At 39.0% G+C, this 16,577-nt stretch overlaps 1 protein-coding gene across 8 annotated transcripts in view; it reads right to left on the reverse strand.

The window, feature by feature from the left end:
* Nucleotides 1-16,577, reverse strand: part of EPHA5 (EPH receptor A5) — a 479,253-nt gene that overhangs the window by 343,351 nt on the left and 119,325 nt on the right. Inside the window, exon 1 of one of the 8 annotated variants that reach the window (XM_068233610.1) lies at nt 2,598-2,622. The exons of the other annotated variants lie outside the window; for them this stretch is intronic. The gene's annotated coding sequence lies outside the window, so the exon portion shown is untranslated. Of the gene's footprint in view, nt 1-2,597; nt 2,623-16,577 lie in introns of those variants that run through there. 8 annotated transcript variants of the gene reach the window in all.

A 16,577-nucleotide genomic window follows, 5' to 3' on the forward strand; every position in this document is an offset into this window, starting at 1 on the left:
TGCACATACATGGCAAACTCCAGCTCGTGGGCCAAATCTGGCCCTCAGAGCCATCAAATTTGGCCCGCCAGTGGTTTTCCCTCTTTGCATAGTGTTTGGCCCACTCTAGACCACATGGGAAGTTACATAGAGGAAAGAGAGGGAAAACACTAAACACAGAACACTTATATCGCGCTTTTCTTCTGGTGGACTCAAAGCACCCGAGCTGCAGCCACTAGGATGCGCTCTATAGGCAGTAGCAGTGTTAGGGAGACTTGCCTAAGGTCTCCTACTGAATCGGTGCTGGCTTACTGAACAGGCAGAGTCGAGATTTGAACCCTGGTCTTCTGTGTCAGAGGCAGAGCCCTTAACCATTACACCATCCAGCCACCTGGTTAATAGACACCAGGGAGCTATTTAGGGGTGTGAGGAGGGACCACTAGACACCAGGGAATGGTATAAAGCAGGGTGGGGGTCACCATGGAGCTATTTAGGGGTGTGAGGAGGGACCACTAGACACCAGGGAACTTCATAAGGGAGGGAGAGGGGCAATTAGACATGAGGAAACTTTATAAGGGGGGATAGGTGGGCACTTGACATTGAGGTTTCCCTTGACTTGGTTCCAGTGTTCAATTTTGACCCACTTTGTATTTGAGTTTGACACCACTGTTTTAACACTATTCTGTAAATGTCTGTGAACTGAACAGACCAGCTGCTGTAGATTTAAAACAAATATTGTTCCTCTTTCACCTCAGAGATTTTAAGCAGCCCAAAAGTTTTGGGGCACGTTTGTCATATTTTTAATTTTGATGCTGAATCAATGATTTCAAAGGATAGCAAATCTGAACTGTGTGATGGCCAGTTTATTTTACTAGAGCATCATGCACCTAGAACGAATGAGTATGCAGTTTGGCATTTTCATGCTAAACCGTTTGAGACCCTCTTTGAAAAAAAATGCTGCCTGGATGGCTGTACAATATATACAATACAATACAATAACATTTCTATAGCGCTTTTCTCCCGTAGGACTCCCGTAGGCTCTCTCAGATTCAGTAATTGGTAGTAGGATGAAGTATTCACACAACAAAAGTTATATTTCTGCAAATGCCAAACTGAACAAGTTTCTCTAAAACATTATATATTATTTAACATTTATGAAGCCTCCCCAGGTGTGCAAGCTCAAGCTGGCAAATTTGGGCCTGGGCAGCAAATGGACAATTTGGGCCCACCTATCCACTGTAATGTAAAATAGCAGCTACAAAGCGTCAAACTAGAAAATTGGGGGCAAGGTTATTTTTCCATTATAATATATTATCAGCTAATACATTTTTTTTTCCTTTACAAAATAGTATTTGCTTCAAAACATAGTTGAGGTTAGGAGTTGGAGGTTAAGCTTCGGCATCAGGGGGATTAAGGTTACGCGTTAGGAAGAGGGTTTTTAAGGTATGGCTAGAAGAGGGTGGATTTAGGGTTAAGCATCAGCAGAGGGAGTGGTTAGGGTTAGTCATCGATTGGGGTAGGGTTCTGTGTGACAATAGGATAAATGTTAGCTGTAGTAAAATAACCGTATCATTTGCCAATATTTTTTGTCAAAATTTGCTCTCCAAAATACTAGTATATCGGTACATTTACCAATATTCTACTTGTGTTTATTTCAGGCATTAGAAATTATGATACAATACAGTTTTATTATGAAAAGTGCAGGCTAACCATGACATGCACTCTAACCTGTTTGTGGATATTTAATACAGACTATGTTCATAGACAATGCTTTTTAGGTGTGTTTTTGAGCCCGTATAGTGATTTCTACTGACGGCCTGGCATTTGGGTTTGTCAATGGTGCACAGAAATTTCTCAGGATTGGCTAAGTTGTTTATTCATAATATGCACTATAAATGAATTCCTGTACTCTTCCTGATCTATGCTCTTGAGAGACTTTGTGTATATATGCCTTTTTATATCTAGTCATGTTATGGACTTAACGCAAATAAACATCATTAGCTCAGCTGTTAGATACTTTTTTTTAGAGTTTTTTTCTCCTTATCCCAACTTTTTTTTAGAACATGTTACTGGCAACAAACCTGAAATGAGCATATATTTACATAACAGTCAAACTTCTTACATTCCACGTTCAGAGGATTTTGCTGGCACTAAATGATCAAAAGGCTGAGATCAAGGGTATTGGGGAACATAACATAGTGCTCAACAGTAATGCTGGGAATACACGATACATTATTTTCAGTCGATTTTCCGTTCAATCGATTTTCGATTAGTTTTTCCGCTCGATTTCCCGCTCGAGTCTCTTATTTTTTTTTACCATTCAATTATTTGAGAAACCAAGCGGTAAAACGATCAAAAGTAAGATTGGACATTTTGGAAATTATCTATCGAACCATCTATCTGCCGAAAAAATGCATTGTGTATTCCCAGCATAAGAGGGTAATAGACAATTATAGATAGATGCAAAAGCCTGTGCACCAATACAAAGACGACCATAAAACACTTTGTTATTCATCCTTTGCAAAGTGTGACAGATATTTGTTATGTTGTTTTAGACTATTTTCAGTTACATATAGGTTTTAAAAGATTTGGAAATCATTGCATTTTGTTTTATTTACATTTTAAACAGCATCACAACTTTTTATGGAAATAATATTGTATCCCATAGAAAAGCTGGCAATTTACAACTCAGTTAAACTGCCAATTCAAACAGGTAGTTTACAGTAAAACTGCTCAATAATGAAAATCCATGTTATTTCAAATGCCTGTTTATTCAATAAAAACATGGAACTGTAAAATGATGTATGTGCTGGGTTTCTTTATTTATTGTTATGGCAAAAATGATGACCAGATTGCATTTTAAAAGGCATTCATGCAGAAATACAGGGGGGAAAATAAAATTTCCTAAGAGATCTGAAGCTTCAGAATTGTATATCTAAAAAATGTCTGTGGTTTCACTGGAGATACGGTGCACTGAAATTCAGCCCTAGTTATTCTAAAGATAAAATTGACTGTTATGACTGTAAATAAATATATTCCTTGTGGGGATATATGGCTTCAAAGCAAAGAACCAAGATGGACAAAGTCAAAATTTACTAATGCAACCAAAACATTTACTGCAGTCAGAATAGTGAAAGGTAAAATCAGATTTGCAACACATTCCTCTTTATATTTCTGAATGAAGAGGTTACTTTAGTACGTGCTGCTATTATATATCAAAATGTCAATGGCTGCTCTGCCTCTAACCAGTTTTTAGACCTGTTAAATGTATATCTTTCAGGGGATAGTTATATATGAAATGAATACATAAGGGTACACCTCTGATTCTAGAGCTGCATGAGAGCTGTCTCTGTATGTTGTGACTATGGTTATTTTCCAGTAATACAATCTCATATTTAACAATGTCAAAGCACAGCACAGTCCTGGACAGGTGGGCACTATAGCAGTCTGCTGGCAGCTATTAATCATCACAGCAGGAACCCAACATTCTTGAAAAGATGCCATCAAGAATAGAAGCCATATACACTAAAATTTGGAAATTACTCTAACATGACTAAGGAACATAATAGCATAGTCTGTTCTGTTAAATAAATATAGGCACTCATTTTTAAAGCTTTCCCGCTACAGCTAGTTTGTTTTCTTAAATTTCAAATAGAACAGGAAGATATGAGCAAACTGTGCTATTAGTGCTTAATGAAGGTTATTTTTAATTTGTGAAATTACGTGCAACTTATTTTGTAGCAGATGATTTGGCACAAACAAACTAAAAACACTAAAACCTTTCTATGGCTTGGAAACTGTGACTGATCAACAAAGAACAGCTACAGTAGCCCTTATGTATGTGCATGAGCTATTACTAAAGGGAAAACTAATGTAAACAGTAGGCTACCAGGGTTCTTTAAGATCTCTGGAGGAAGGGTCAGTAATATTTTTGTGCAATACAGGGTATGATGGTCAATTTGGAGTAGATTTCATACATGTATAAGATCACTTATCTTAGAAAAAAAATAATAGTTGTATGAAAAATAATATCTGTTTTCATAATTTAACTAGATGCTTGAAGCAGATGTTAGCCTACAGTACAACTATTTGCTTTTTATGCCAATGCCCATTCTAGTTTTAGAAAAAGGGACTTTTATATAAAGAAGACATCATTTAACTGGGCTATGGAAAAGCATTTCAAAAGATTTAATGTTTTATTTTTAAAAATGTGCTCTCGTCTTTAGAGCATGCCACCTTTTTTTATTTCTTATGTAATAGAGCCTTTAGTATATCAATACTTATTTGTGATGAAATTACGCCATCACGCTTGAACCACTCTTCACAATGGCAGCAGCAAACAAAAGAAAGAGAAAAGTAGCCAGCTAATCCAATACAAACCCCGAGATAGACTTTCATTAAAATTAATGCAGGCGCTGAAAGAGCAGAAGAAAAAGATGTGCTAAATAGTAATTTGCTAAGGCTGCTTATCTCTGTAAATTCACAAGGGAGTGACAGTACAATCATATCTTGGCACATGCCTAGTGCTTTCTGCCCAAACCTTCTCCTGCCTCCTAATCTTATCTTTGTTATCTGTATCAGAAATTGTATAACAACCTCTTATTTATTTTCTGATTAACACAACCTGGCTTGAAAGGCCCTGAAGGTTATATTAATTCTCAGGAGTCCAGTAGACTCTAGGCCAAGTCCCATTTGTTCATCATATTATACAGCAATCAGTCACAGAGAATCCATATGAAAAAACATTTCCTATAGCAAGACATTCTGTGTTTTTTATCTCTTTAAATTGCATAAATAAAAACAGGGACAATACAAAACTATAAAAAGGGTATTTTGAAAAGGCAGATACATTTTTTATGATATATGTTATATAAAAACTAGTGAATAAATATTTAAAACTAATGTTAAACTCATGTGCATAAACATACATGAAACCGTCAACAGATTTTTTTTTTTTTAAAGCAAACTTTAAGAAATGAATAACTTGGAATTTCTAAGCACATCATTATTTTTTAAAATCATTTATTTTTACATTTATTAAGACCATAAATGGAATTGTCAGTTTGAGGCCTGTAGATTACATTCGTACCACAGTGATTGTGAAATCATCTCACCAGACCTGATAGCAAACTGTTTGTAAGGAAAACTTACTGATTGTTGTAGAGGGTAGCCATATGCACAGCTGAGTAGGAAACTTGCCTTGGAAATAATCAAGGCCTTTAACTCATGCAAAAAAAACAGTAAAAATAACATGAGTAATCTAGAACTCTCAGATAAAAAATAATTCAAGACTGCATTCCTAATAGCAACAACAACAGTCTCATGTAGCATGCGCTCTGTTGGGCAACAAAGCAATCAGAAGTAATGATCCTTTGCACTTTTTTAGCACTACCATCTTGTTAGCAGCCTTTCTCAATCAGATAAGATTCCTTTGGATTTTATTTACTTTTTCACCACTGAGTTTGACAATCTGTTCAACAAGCTTTTTTGCATAGATAACAACATAAGTTTTTTTTAACACTTGCTGTGCAGGAAAACAGAAATAGACTTCAGACAATTTCTTAGTAGGAATAGTACTATGTGTACTTGTTTTTTTTTTACATGTAACTTCAAGTACACATTTATATTATTAACTAAGACATCTGAAATAATGTTTTCCGCTTGGAGTTTCAGTACCTAGGCATCACCACAGGAAGTGAGGGCTTACTCCGTGAGATAAACACAGACAGGAATAAAAATCAGACAGGTGTTGGAACTCTTCCCTACTTTTCATGATACTATTTTTCCCACAAAAAGAAAGACAACTTTCATTCTCAGTCACAATTTTCACCAATACAGGGAGTGAGCATCAGCAATGATCTAACTAGGGCCCATATGCAATTCATTTTTTCTCCCGATTTTTCTCCTAGGAGATTATTTTTCATCTTTGTTTTAAAATAACTTTTTAGCCCTTTAAATAGAAGAAGTACCAAAAAATAAGTGAAACATACTGTCAAAGTTATTTTGAGTATTTGTTTGCTTGCTGGTGGTTTAAAAGGCATTTTATTTGCAAGTTGTAAAAAAAATCACTAATGATAAAACTAAGGTGAAAAAGTGAATTGCATATGGGCCCAGCTGTGACACAGAAAACATTAAAAAACAGAAACCTGACTTAAACAGGGTTCACACAAACTAAAATTCACAAGCAAATTGCAAGTGTGTAAAAACACGTTCCCCCCACATCCAATGAATGTCAATGGAGAACTGCAAGAATTCAAGAGTCGGTGTTCTCCAAAAAAAACGTAAAACCTGTAGCATCATTTTGCACTTTGCATGTGGGACACGAATGCGGAAAAAGAGCAGGTGGACCCACAGTAGCAGTGGACAGGTGAGATTTTAATGCATGGCAACTGGGGGCACACATAACGTTTTGGGGGACAGGGGCAGCATCACAAGGCCGATTTCTGAAATATTTCATGCTGAAATTGATCAGCCTACGTTTTATGGGCAGACAACAGTTCTCTCTCTAATGACATTCAATCTGATAAATATCTGTCTCGGTCTATCTGCCCATATATCACTAGATGTTTGGGCACCTTTACAGTAATTAGCAGCTCCTTTTATATAGCTGTATTCTAAAAATACTGCTGCATGTGACTTATGCATATAGATAAGTAGCTGTAAATTGCCTTTCGCAGATATTAGTTTAAATGAGAGGATATTAAACTACCATTCATGCCCTAATTCTATAGGCCAATCAGTTAGGGACCATTAACACATGTCCTTGAAAATAAGACTCCTTTCCCACTAAGTGAATTGTTGCAATGGACAATATCATTTCAACGGACAATATTATCTAATCCCAATGAGATGCAAAGATATACCTATTGGGCTTTCTAACTGGCACATGTGCAGGACAACTCACAACATGTGCGTTTACAGTGGCAGTGAGGGACATTTTCAATGTACTGTATGGTAGCAATGCTAACACATGACACAACTTTTGTAACCCCCCCCCCCCCCCCACCTCCCAGGCTTGTCTCCAGTGCGGAATCTTGACCTTCCCTGTCGCTGACAGTTGTGCGCCTCTCATGCTCCATGCGGGGATTCTTATCATGTGACGTTCCAATGTGTCACATGATGACAGAAGACTGCTACAGAGTGTCTCCGGGAGGGGGGGGGGCATTGAGGATGCCGTTGCTCAGGAGGTGGCTGGTGAAAGCAGGCCTTGGGCGGTAGAAAGTACAAATACGGCCCTGCATGACCTAATAAAACATGGCACTGCCATAAGAAGTATTACATTTTGTTAAGGTGACAAATGTGAGACAATTAGTTCCATACAGCAGCTACACAAAATAATCCTTCAAAACAATTTATTGTTTAGTTCTGAATCCCCAAAGAAGCACAGATTGGAATTTTAGCCACAACTCAAGGATAACAGTAGACTGAAATTTGCAGCTCTGCATTTACTGTCTGAGCTAAATATTCCTCAGAGCTTCTGATAGCCACACCAAGCAAAACACAAATGTGATTCCACTGCGCGGTATTCAATCATTTATGAAAGCATTATTTTTAAGTCAGTAGATTTTCATTAAAACAAGAGTGCAAAGCTGTGCTGAGGAGAAGCAAAGTATTAATAGCTCAATCATGTTCTTGTGTGAAAATCTGAAGAGGAACTCCAAGCAACTACAGCTCCCATGCACTTGCTTATTGCAATTAATTTTTAAAAAAAAGCATTGCAAACAAATCTATACGAATATACCAGGACGGCATGAAAGAGAAGAAAGCCCAAAATGGGTCGTATGCCTGGTCATGTGATACCGGTGTCATTAAAAATTGGTACTTGCATCAATTAACCTAGTGCTGCTTTTTCTTTGAGAGATAAAACTGCAACTCAGGGCCACTGGCAAGAGTACTATTTTTCCTTTTTTTTTTCCTCCCATAGCAACCAGTCATTCTTTTGTATAATTTCCAAATCAGCATTGCAACAATGACTGTTGGAGGCAGGACAAACATTTCAGGGGAACAGACACCCATACATTAACAGCAAATTCAGGACATTTGTGTCCCAATATACAACGCTAGCTCCCACATGTAAAAATGAGGGTGGGTGTGTGTTTGCCAGAATATCAGAATATAATATACCCATTGTGGTATCTTCCTGTGTTTTCCCTCCAGTTTTTTTTTTATATAATTATTCTTTTACACAAATTCTTGCAAGAGCATTAAACAGTAAATTGAACCATTCATGTCACTAATTGTCTCTCAGAGGGGCTTACAATCTAATGTATTTAAAGTGTTTATCTGATATAATTATAGTGTTTATGGTGTTGCTTTTCTATATTATTGAGAGATTTTAGCAAGCCTACTTATAGCTATAAAGATAAATCTGTATTAAGCATGTTAATATAAGAAAGTTAAATGATACATTCTGAGTAGTGGGTCACATTTCAATGTATCACTAGATAGATAACTATTAAACACATTGGTTCCAATTATTAAAGGACTATTCCATTTTAGCTTCTTTTATATATGATATGTTCATTAGTCATGATAACGTTTATCCTATTTATGGGACATGAATAGGACTTGGAACCACACTGATATGATGCACCATTTGGCAGAGACTATTATATGTATTGCAAGCTTAGAGGATTTAGTTGGCAAATCCTCTATCTGCAAGGATTAGAGAGTAGCGGGCTGGGGAAAATGGCAGGATTATTTGACTTGCCTAAAGTTACATTTTTATTCAGCATAATTCAGTGGATCTCATTTTTTCCTTGAATGCAGCTCTTGTCAGGTCATCCCCAAAATCAAGTACCCCTTTTTGTATTCGTAATGCAGACATTGCATGTGTCCGTTTTTTAACAGTACCTTCATATATACAATGCAGTGTATTTGCGGTCTTTATATTGAAATCTAACAGAAAAGGTAAAGTATGGTAGCTAACTGTCAACTGCCATCATTTCCAGCTATAAGCGGTAATAAAGGGAACATCTCCTGCGCTCTTTCTACCACTAAGAGCTGCAAATCATGGCAATTAACATTAAAGTGAATGACAGTGCCATTTTTAAAAGGGGTTCCTCTCCTATGACAGTGTTGCCAATGTTATTTCTTATCCAGTGCATAGTTCTAATTGTGGGTTTGGAGGACCTTAAAGAGAACCTGTACTGAGTAAAATTATTTTAAATAAACACATGAGGTAACTTCAAATGAACATTACATAGTTACCTTGCCATCAGTTCCTCTCAGAAACTCACAATTTTCTTCTGACAATGATCCCTTCCAGTTCTGACAACATTTTGTCAGAACTGAAATATATCAGTTGCTGTCAGTTATATATCAGTTGCTGTCAGTTACAGCTGAGAGGAGAACTGATGTGTACATGTTTCCCTATGGCTCAAGTCGGCGATGTTACAGTTTAACAGTGTGCTGACCAGGAAGGGGTAATGAGATAATGGCCATTTTCAAAATGGAGGACGGAGAATTCCATTGATCACAGAGGACGAACAGGACACAGGACAGGAGAAAGACACTGATGAGTAGACTACATGTGAGGTAAGTATGACTTGTGTATGCTTATTTTGACTTTTAATGTTCAGTTCAGGTTTTCTTTAACAGAGCATTAGTTAGAGCTAAAGCATAATTTGCTCATATATTGTTGAATTCATTTGAGCAGGTGATAGATCAGTGAGGTTCTGATGTGTGGTTAAAGTTCAGGTGTGTTCATGTCCTGTGTAAGCTAAAGTAGGAAAAGATTAAAATGAGTGCTTTCCAAATGTATTTCCTGATCAAACTGATCCCCTGTTTATCCATGAGATAGGGAGGTATATCCAGAGGTTCTACTCCTGAACCATGTCATGCCATTACCACGTTTAACAGCCAGTGGGCTCATGTTATTATCATGAAGGCAGCTGCAGTAAGCCCAAGCTCTCATTAACATGAAGGTATACTTTGTGGGTCCCCTTTACCTTCATACCATCTCTGTTGCCATGACAAATCAAGGCTTCCTGTTTTGTCTGAATCAGGCTGGGAATTTTTCCTTTTCTCCACTAGTGAAAGCAGTTCTTTCTACATTAAGAAAGCCTAGAGATCAAAATTAATAATAAGAACTACAGAACCAGCAAGTAAATAGCCATAAACACAGAGGCGCTAACAAAGATTAAAATACACTAAAAACAAATTAAAAGAGAGGTAGTGTTGGACTTACCGCCAAATAGTTCAGACAATGGCCCATAAGCAATTACCTCTTTCTCCTTAGTTGAAGATGAAGAAGATGAAAAAGTATCTCTTAGGAGAAAACTCAGGAGAAAAAGTTAATTGCATATTGTAGGCCAATGGGTCCAGTTTCAAAAAAATTTTCACATAAAAAACTCCATATGCAACGTGTTTTGTGGGACACCTAGCTACTAGTGTTGGGCGAACAGTGTTCGCCACTGTTCGGGTTCTGCAGAACATCACCCTGTTCGGGTGATGTTCGCGTTCGGCCGAACACCTGATGGTGTTCGGCCTTTTAAGTTCGGGTTCGCCCCGAACTTCTAATGGCCGCCGAACAGGGCCCTGTTCGGCCGAATACTGCCCCCCTATGGGGTCGCAGGCATAAGGGGGGAGCATGCCCCGATCGCGGGGGGGGGGGGTCGGAAATTCCCCCCACCCCCTCCGCTAGCGCTCCCCCCTCTGCCCGCTTCCCCATACAAAAGTTTAAGCAAAGTACCTGTAGTGGATGGCCTGGCAGTGGGCGGCACTGTGGAGTGAGGAGGAGGAGTCCGGAGAGTGACGAGTTGAGGGAGGCCGGGCAGCGGGCGTGAGGTCAGAGAAAGGGCGGAAGTACCACAAGGGTACTTCCGCTGAACCGCCCGCTGCCCGGCCTCCCTCAACTCGTCACTCTCCGGACTCCTCCTCCTCACTCCACAGTGCCGCCCACTGCCAGGCCATCCACTACAGGTACTTTGCTTAAACTTTTGTATGGGGAAGTGGGCAGAGGGGGGAGCGCTAGCGGAGGGGGTGGGGGGAATTTCCGACCCCCCCCGCGATCGGGGCATGCTCCCCCCTTATGCCTGCGACCCCATATGGCCCCCAAAAGCTGGATGTTCGGAAAGTTCGGGGTTCGGCCCGAACATGCCGAACATCTCGGCCATGTTCGGCGAACTTTCCCGAACCCGAACATCCAGGTGTTCGCCCATCACTACTAGCTACCTCCAGCAAAATGTTGGAGTATCTGTTTTCTAAAGGTTGCAAGCTTGGTGCCTCTGTTGGATACTCCAGCATTTTACCTGATGAACTGGGCTGTCCTGTGATACATGTCACATGTGGAGTGCATTATGTGAAAATAAAACCATTTTTCAAAACTAGACCCATTTTGTCTGAACTACCCTGAGGTAAGTCCACTAATACAGACAGAGGCACTATATGTGCTACCTGAGAGCTACTGTTTTGTCCCCTGTTTTATTGCCTGATGAAGCGGGCTTGGTCCTGCGAAACGCGTTGCCTCTATTGGGGTACTAATAAAGTGTTTATTTATGTCAGACAAGTAGTCTAGTTTGCTTTCGGAGGTAAGTCCACCACTGCCTCCCCAGCATATTTTAAAACTTTTAATTGTTGTTTTTATTCTGCTGGCGCCTCTGTTCATCAAAGTCATTATAGTGTCCACCCTTGGTGGAAGGGGGACCCACCCCTACCTTTCTTCTATCTACAGAGAGCGACTTCTTAACCCTGAGTGAGGACAGGTCTAATCTCCTCACCTGCATTCACAGTGGTTGCCTCAGCGGTAACCCTTGTTTGTGAGTATAACCTTCTCACATTACATCATCCACTATTGTCCGGAGCATACTACACCATATTGGGCTCTCGGTGTCTTTTTCTTAAGTCCACTAATACCTCCCTTTTAATTTGTTTTTAGTGTATTTTAAACTTTGTTGGTGCCTGTGTTTACCGCTCTTTTCTTATTGATATCCACCCCTGATGGAGTGGTGTACCTTTTTTCCGAACTGCAGAGAGCGACTTCTTAACCTCAGTGGGGTCAGGTTTATTGCCCCTCCTGTTTACATTGTGATTACCATTGAGGTAACCTACCTTTCTGAGTATTACTCTATTCCAGCAATTAGAACTTTATTCGTCATCAGTACATACAACAACAAATTTGACTCTTTGTTTCCCCTTTTGACTTTACAATACCAGTGGGCGCAGAGGACCTATTAATTCATTTTTTTAAATATGATTTCATATGTGTTGGACTTTGAGAGCCATAGGCATCCTAAAAACAGTCAGTCCTGGTGCAATAGCAGGGTAGGAGGCACCCACATTTTAATTGATTGACTTATTACTACTTATAAAATTATATATAAATATACATACAACGTTAAGAATTTGCTTTCCTTTGAGCAGTACCTAGACTAGTTTTCAAGATGTCATTTAATAACTAGTATTAAATTGTAATACAATTTAATAATTTGTTTTGAATGTAATTTGTAACTTGTTTTCAGATGTCATTTGCACATGTGATAACGCATTTCGTGGGTTTCAATACCCTCTTCTCCTCCGGTCAATACTGTGTCTGTACCACAGTAATATGGTGCTCAGGGTGCCTCTTAAACTGTACTAAAGTTACATTATGTGGTCAATTTACATACTTAATAAAGTTCCTATTTTCACAGAGAAGGTGACAAGCCATTTACCGATAACTGAAAGGACACAGACTGCCAAAGCTTCTTAATGCAGCCATTCTTTGCAAGTGACTGTTTTCTAGTCTTTGGAGAAAAATAAATCATTCAGAAATACCCTGTACTTATTGATCACTGCTTGTTAATTGATACACTTTCCCTCTAAAAGTAGAGATGCATAAAGTAGCTGCATTGCTGGGAATGCCTGATACGTGTACAGCTGGACATAGAAATTGGTTATTATGTACACTGCAGATTCAAACATGTGAAGCAAAGTTTTATAACAAGCAAATGTAATTTTGCTGCGGTAATTTGCTCTTCAATTATTTCCTATTTCAGCACCTGCTTGTCCTTCATGGCAACTCAGGCATTAAGGTTTCGTTGTCCTTTTTCTTCCTCTTTGTTAAGACTTTAATGAGAAACTCACAAGAGCTCTTGTGGAGTGTTAAAGCACTATCCCGTCAATTGAGCTCTAATGATTTTTGCCTGCTGCATTGTGATGATACCTACTAATTACCAAGGAGTAAGCACTAAAACAGCATGTTGTGCCATGGCACATATTTTAGATGAATAAAATATAAAGTGGTGACGGACATTTATTTGGCCTTGGCAGTGTGTAAACTAAAGCAGACCTAGCATCAACTGCCTTCAACTTGCTATGTATTACTAATCTAAGAGCTTACCCCTATGTATTATGGAGGAAAATCCCACAACTTCTTTAGCAACATAGAGAGCATACAGTGAAATTATCTATAATATTTTTTTGCACATGAATCAAGAAGGCAGCTTTAGAGATTATCAATTTCCCCACCAAAAAAATTCTCCTGTAAGATGAGTTCCTGGAAAAAGCACATGCCAAAATCAAATTTTGGGGTGACATGATTTGGACTTCTTTAGGCTGATCACAAACAGCCTACACAAGAGGCAATAGTGAGACATGGCCAGCCAACCAGAAAAGAACACATCTATACCATGTACAAAATATGCGTCTTCATACATTTTCCTTTACAGGAGGAATTCTCTTAGTAGAATTGATCATCTGTTGCCAATACAAAATCAACTACTATTTTGATAAAGGAAGCACAGTGCATCTGAAAAGTATTCACATCACATCACTTTTTCCACATTTTGCTATGTTACAGCCTTATGCCAAAATGGATTACATTTATTTTTTTCTCAGAATTCTATACACAATACAATGTGAAAAAAGTTTACTTGAAGTTTTAGCAAATTTATAAAAAATCAAAAACATGAGAAATCACATGTACATAAGTATTCACAGCCATTGTTCAATACTTTGTCGATGCACTTTTGCTACAGCCTCAAGTCTTTTTGAATACAGTATATGATGCCACAAACTAGACATACCGATCCTTGGCCACTTTTGCCCATTCCTCTTTGCAGAACCTCTCAAGCTCTGTCAGGCTGGATGTGAAGCTTTGGTGCATAGCTATCTCTCCAGAGGTGTTCAATTGAATTCAAGTCTGGGCTCTGGCTGGGCCACTTAAGGACAAAATATACATCAATAGTATGTTGCACACCCATACAGTTTTTGGTGCTAAAAATATGAAGCATGCGCGTGACTCACCCATAAACAATGATAACTATATACAAAGATATGCCAGCACTCAAGATTCATATGTAAAAAGTTGAATAAATCTGTACTGAATTTTAAAAAGTACAATTCAAACCATTCTAGGAACATCCACTAGATGGAATAAAACATTGACCTCAATGAAGTACACTTAAGACAAATATTTACAAGAAAATGTAACAAATATGGCCATGATGAGCCTTTGATTCAAAGAAGCACTTAAGTCCATGCAGCAGTAGGAAAACATTGCAAACATCAAGGTAAACAGCAAACAATGATGTACAGCCTATAGCACCATATGAAAGCAGCTGTTTCAGGGATGACCCCTTGATCATAATCTCACTGGTCCAGTAAGATCATAATCTCACTGTTTCTGCATTACTGCACCAGTGAGACTACGATCAAGGGGTCATCCTCGAAATAGACGCTGTCGTAAATATGGTGCCATAGGCTGTAGTTCATTGCTTGCTATTTAGCTTTATTTTTCATGGGCTTTCACTATTACTGCTAATGCTTCCAATGTTGTTTTATTGCTATGTGGACTGAAATGCTTTTTTGAATCAAGGGCTCATCTTGCCCATTTGGTACTACTGCTTGTAAATATGTGTCTAAGTGTACTTCATTGATGTCAATGTTTTTTCAATGTTTTATATCATCTAGTGGATGTTCCTAGAATGTCTTGAATTGTACTGTTTTAAATTCAATACAAATGTATTCAACGTTTTGCATATGAAACTTGAGTGCTGGTGTACCTTTGCATATAGATACCACTCAAGGACATTCACAGAGTTGTCATGAAGCCACTTCTTTGCGATCTTGGCTGCAAGCTTAGAGTTGTTGTCCTGCTGAAAGATACCCCAGCACCCCAGTCTGAGTTCAAGAGTGCTCTGGTTCAGGTTTCATTCAGGATGTCTCTGTACATATGCTGCAGTCATCTTTCAATTTACTCTGACCAGTCTCCCAGTTCCTGTAACTGAAAAACATTCCCCAGAAGTTGTGTTAACACCGCTCTACCCACCAATCACTGGAATGTGCACGATCAGGTCAGCAAAGCCCACAATGTACAGCAGAAAGGTCCGCACCAGTCCAGGATTCCAAACAATGACTTTTATTTAGGACGTATCCAGTATAAAATATGCACATGCATCAAGATGCTAACATGTTTCGAGCTATCTCAGCTCTTAATCATAGCTGGTTAAAGACATGACAGAACCTCCTATAAATAGGAGGATATCCTGTGCCGGCCACTTAAGACTCCGCCCTCCAAGAGAAAGGGGGGGAAGTAAATGGACGGTGGTCTTAATATAATGGACAGGTAATTACTTGTATAAGCACATTACAAAGACAAAGCACTATACACACAAATTTAAAAATGTATATAAAATACAAAATGCTAAGAAATAAATAAAATTTAACAAAGAACAGCGTGAGTAAACACAGAATCATGTGGGTATGTATGAGGCCATACACAGACCCTGTCTATAGATGGAAAGATGTATAAATGTAAAAATAGATGATAAAGGGAGGGGCATCTCACCAAACCATGGTTTGGCACACAGGGGGCCTCCAAAAAGGGGGGGGGGAGGGGGGGGGGTGAAAGAAAGAGGGGAGAAAAAGAGGGGAGAAAAATGGGCAAAGGGAGAAGAAAGGGGGAGGGGGGGAGGGAAGCCATTGGCAAACTAATGTGTGATAAACGCTAAGTCCCACCTAGCATTAAGGCCTTGGGGTACCCTAGTCCCCAGGCGGTGTATCCACATGGCCTCCTTCTTGAGAAGAATTTTGTATAAATCCCCCCAAAAAACATTCCCACAGCTTGATGCTGCCACCACTGTGCTTCACTGTAGGGATGGTATTGGCCTGGTTATGAGCGGTGCCTGGTTTCCTCCAAACCTGATGCCTGATATTCACACTAAAGCATTCAATCTCTGTCTCATCAGACCAGATAATTTTATTTCTCATATTCCGAGAGTCCTTCAGGTGCCTTTTGGAAAACTCCAGGTGGGCTGCCATGTGCCTTTTACTAAGGAGTGGCTTCTGTCTGACTACTCTACCACGCAGGCCTGATTGGTGGATAGTTGCATAGATGGTTGTCCTTATAGAAGGTTCTCCACTCAGAGGATCTTTGAAGCTCTGACAGAGGGATCATTGGGTTCAGAAACCTCAAGGTGATCAGGGGAAACAGGATGTGCCCGAGCTCAATTCTGAGCTTCATGGCAAAGGCTGTGAATCCGCATGTGCAAGTGCTTTCTACATTTTTTTAGTTTTAATAAATTTGCCAAAACCCCAAGTAATTTTTTTTTCACATTGTCATTATGGGGTGTTGTGTGTAGAATTCTGAGTAAAAACAATGAATTTAACCCATTTTG

The sequence above is a fragment of the Hyperolius riggenbachi genome, chromosome 1, assembly GCF_040937935.1.
Source record: "Hyperolius riggenbachi isolate aHypRig1 chromosome 1, aHypRig1.pri, whole genome shotgun sequence".
Taxonomy (NCBI): Eukaryota; Metazoa; Chordata; class Amphibia; order Anura; family Hyperoliidae; genus Hyperolius; species Hyperolius riggenbachi.